Source organism: Frieseomelitta varia, unplaced genomic scaffold (assembly GCF_011392965.1).
Source record: "Frieseomelitta varia isolate USP_RPSP 00005682 unplaced genomic scaffold, Fvar_1.2 scaffold_657, whole genome shotgun sequence".
NCBI lineage: Eukaryota > Metazoa > Arthropoda > Insecta > Hymenoptera > Apidae > Frieseomelitta > Frieseomelitta varia.
This window is the reverse complement of record NW_025110431.1, coordinates 21,506-25,824: the sequence shown is the minus strand read 5'-3', so window position 1 is coordinate 25,824 and position 4,319 is coordinate 21,506. Positions and strand designations below refer to the sequence as shown.

Sequence of the window (4,319 nt, the reverse complement as noted above, 5' to 3'; positions counted from 1 at the left end):
TATTTCGGACAGAGCTAAGGTATTGGTCGTGTATATTTTTGCGATTTCTATCGGGTTTGGTGCTGTAATCGCATTTTTCAGGAAACTTTTAAACTGAACATAATTTAGTATGTGGTTGTAGTTTTTATCTTCAATGTAGTTTTTGGCTGATTCTAGTATATCATCAATTTTATCCAGAGTAAATGCGGAAAATAGGGGACGTTTAGGTTTCTTAGAAATTGGATTAGTCTTCTTATGTGATTTTTTTGGTAGATTTTGGGTCTTGAAATGTATATATATGTCGCTTGGATTTGCCGGATTTGCAATGCTTTCTTTTGATGTTGTGGATAGCGGTCTCTTGTTTCTTATTTTATTTGCATTTGTCTCTTCTATTGTTATTTCCTTTTGTTGGATTGCGTTAAGAGAGCCTTGGGTTGTTAGTTTTATGAGTTTGATTGTGTTCAGGGTTTCTGGTTTCGCTTCTTTTGGAAGATCGTCGATATGGGAGGATGGAGAGGAATTTGGATTTATTTGAAAGATGGATACGTTTGAGTTTGCGTTGTTTGGACAATGATTAGCAGTGTGTCCTTCTTGGTTGCAATTAAAACATGTATGTTTCTCTGTGGCAACGAATATTCTAAAAGTGTTAGTTTCTAACTTAAGGAAAGAAGCTCGGGATTCTCTTTTCTGGATCTACATAAACCTGCCTTCTAAAACTTAATATATTGGCCAGATCTGGATCGGTGATTCCTGCTTTTAATGGAGTTATTTTTGAATATAATTTGATGTTATTACTTTTGAACATATTTTCGATTACTGAATTGGGAATTATAGGTGCGATATTTGACAATATAATTCGTTAGGCCGGTAACACCATCTGGCGGATTTCTATGTTTTTATTATTTACTACTACCGTTTTATATTTAGATGTTAGGCTTGTGACCGTTTCTTTGCTATCTAAATACATACATATTCTATCGTTTGAAATCCTTGATAAGAATTTAATAGCTTTAAGTCTTATTATGTTTGCAATTGCTCGGGCGTATTCTTTAATGGTAATACGATCAACAGATTGCAAAATAATGGCTTGATCTTGGGATGGAATGAATTCTTGTTTTGTAACATTGGCGTAAGAGGTTTTGGGTTCGGTCGTATTGTTTTTTGGGATACTTTAGCTAATTTCCATTTGGGTATTTTGATTTCTGTCGGCTTGGTTAGGATTCTGGAATTCAAATGTAACACTGTATTGATTCTCCATCTCTGGCATGGTGATACGCACAGACTACGTATATCGTCAGGAGTTCTGTAGGAGTGTATGTGTCACTACTACTACTCTGTTGTCAATACGACACATTCACTAGCATTCACTATCTTACGTATTCACGACACACGTCCGCTGTACGAGCTATTATTAATTACGTCCTATCGCTTCAACCGTCGGAACAGTACTGGTCATAAATATTGTTTAACAATTATAGATAGATTTTCTAGACTACCGATGGCTGTACCGTTAAAAAATATTGAAGCAAATAAAATTACAAATGCACTTTTCAAAGAATGAATTAGTCTCTTTGGCACATTAACCGTAACAACAGACCAAGAATCTCAATTTGAAAGCACAATGTTTATAGTACTTGCCAATACTTCTGGATCGAAAAGAATTCGAACTACACATTATCATCCGTGTCCAATGATTTAATTGAAAGATGACACTGAACTTAAACAGCATTAATGTGCAATTCAGAAATTCTATGGATCGATGTACTTTTAGAATTAAAAACAACTTCTAAAGAAGATATTGAGGCATCCTAGCTGAAATGTTATTTGGAAATACAATTCGAATTCCCGGAGATTTTTTTCATTCTTTAGATTCAATGTTAGATACAGAAATTTTTATCATCGTAATATAAAAAAACATAATATAATGAGTAATAATGCGAAAATTCAAACCAACTTCATCAGATCAACAGCTCATCATATCAAAAATAATATGTTTATTCATAAAAATATATATGTGCTATGAATTTATGATCCGACGAAGTATGATCATCATTAAGATTACCGTACTCAGGTTCACATAAAGTAAAACAAAGACAAGATGATCGAAGATTTATTGTAATCGTTGATAGAAAAAATTGTTTCAATAGAAAGACTAAAACCTGCATTCATAGCAAAAATAGATTCGAAAGTAGAAGGTAATCAGAGATCAGATATAAACAACTTCAATTCACCAAACAATAATACAGGAATTAAAACTTATTCAAATAAAAAAATAGTTAAATTCGTTAAAAAGTGCTTTAGTTTCAGCCTTGTTTCCCTCGGGGACAGTACCCCGAGGGATGCTACATCAGGCTTTCATAGGCGGCCTTAGGTTACTTAAGCCATAGGTGGGAGAGGGCTGTACATGGGCACCTCTCCACACGCGTGAGTAAACATAAGGTTATACAATATGTTATAGAGTAGATATAATGACGGGTCAACGGGTAAATATAATAATATAGAATGGTAGGATTAGGTACACTATTTCCTAATCCCATTCTCACTTGTAGCGCGGCTGATAGCTATGACGAGAATTGGTCTCGAATAAGGTTACAGGCGCGGCGTCTAGAAAAAATTAAAAAATTAAAATTGAGGTGACGAGGGGCATCGCGGCTAAAAGGTGTAAAAAGATTGTGTTCGGCCTGGGGCCAAGTGGATGCTTATTTAGAATTAATATATGTAACAGTTGTAACAGTTGTAATTGCGTTAAGAGATAAAAGAGAGGATCTGACAGTCAGTATAGAATAGAAAAAAATAACGATAATTAACTCAGGTGAACTAGAGTCGAATTATTTAGATATGGGCGAAGACACAGTTAAGAGTCAAAGTTCATTAGCTCAGCCTCGGTTGAGCGAGAGCACACTTCTCGCGACGACGAGGGCTGGCCGTGCTCTTCTCTTTTCTCTTCGGGTAAAGGGCGGTTCCGCCCTCGCGTGGCACAATCCTCGGCTCAGTGAGCTCCCGGCTGTCTTAGGCGTTGGTTTGCACGTGCAGGTTTGTTGTAGGGGGCACTCAACACCCCCACACACTTAAGTTGTACGCAGACCACTTGAATCCGGCTGGCGCCTGGAAGTATGGAGCTCACGAAATGTCAGTCGACACATCGTTCTGGGAAATCCCTTTCTACCACACTCTGGCGAAAAACTGTATGGAAAACGTAATAAAGTTCAGTTTAGTTTTGTCCTTCATTTGGTCCACATCTTTTTTATTTACGTCCTGCACTCCTTTTCTACGGATAGGAATAAGGATTGAAGCGACATCTGGGTAAAATAACGTTTCGAGGTGTCTTTTTCTTTGTCTTTTGGAAACTTAGTGCAAGTTTGAAAAGTGTTCTCTTCGGTGCGGTTCCTGCGCCATGGACGAGAATCACTTTATCGCTGTTTTTTTTCTTTTCTCCCATTTCGACACCGTCACACCGTGACACAGTCTTCATCGAGTTTCGCTACGAGCAACACATTTCTCTTCAAGGTAGTGCTGCCCTCTTCTGTCTTCTTTGGAAGCGCCGGATTCCTTCTCCAAGCCTGGTTCCGTTCTTCACGACTCCCTCTTCTTCCACAGGCTTAGCAGGGGGTTCTCCGGGTGTCCTATAAACAGCGGCAGCGGTAATCGCGGGAAATTAAACTTAACTTACACGCTGTCCCGTGAGGGAGCCTCTCCGTCACCTCCATCTGAGGCGCTCTCCATCGAACTCTCCTTTTTCCTTCGCTCGGTGGGATAGACTTCCCCTTGCTCTACTATCTCACCAGGTGCAGGCCGGTCCTCTCCAACTCCTCCAAAACAGCACGCGCGCGAACACTTCACGTGTTTAAGCCTGACACCGCTTCGCGCGTGGGTGTCCGCAAACTTCCGCCTAAACGAAACTAATTTTTGAGACTTATCAGGCCAATCCCAGCGGCACTGCAAAGTCGGATTAACTCGTGGCTGAGTCGAAGCAAGCTCCAGACCTCTGCCAAATCTCAAAAATCAAGTTAATATTCTGACCCTCCCATGGAGGACGTATCAGATACTAAGCTGATAAGAAAAGTCTTACACCACAATCTTAGCTCATTGAGCCGAGAAGCGATAATTAATAATGTTTTTCTTTTCTGTTTAATATTTCTAATTGCCAAAGCTCTAGCGAGAAAGTGTATTTTGCGTGAGCTATCTTTCGATAAAATTGTGAATTGAAAGCAATTGTACATCATATACCATCATACGTTTTACGCCTTAAAACTGTTTCATACCAGTTAGATAGATTATTTTTTCCACGTTTATACTATATAAATATGCTGCAGATCTAGGAAGAGGTGAAGTGAAATAGA

At 38.7% G+C, this 4,319-nt stretch overlaps 1 non-coding gene across 1 annotated transcript; it reads right to left on the bottom strand.

The window, feature by feature from the left end:
- Positions 1-3,890: 3,890 nt before the first annotated feature.
- Positions 3,891-4,082, bottom strand: LOC122534985. Its single transcript, XR_006308035.1, has one exon. It is a non-coding gene; the product is annotated as a U2 spliceosomal RNA (small nuclear RNA).
- Between the last annotated feature and the right edge of the window lie 237 nt (positions 4,083-4,319).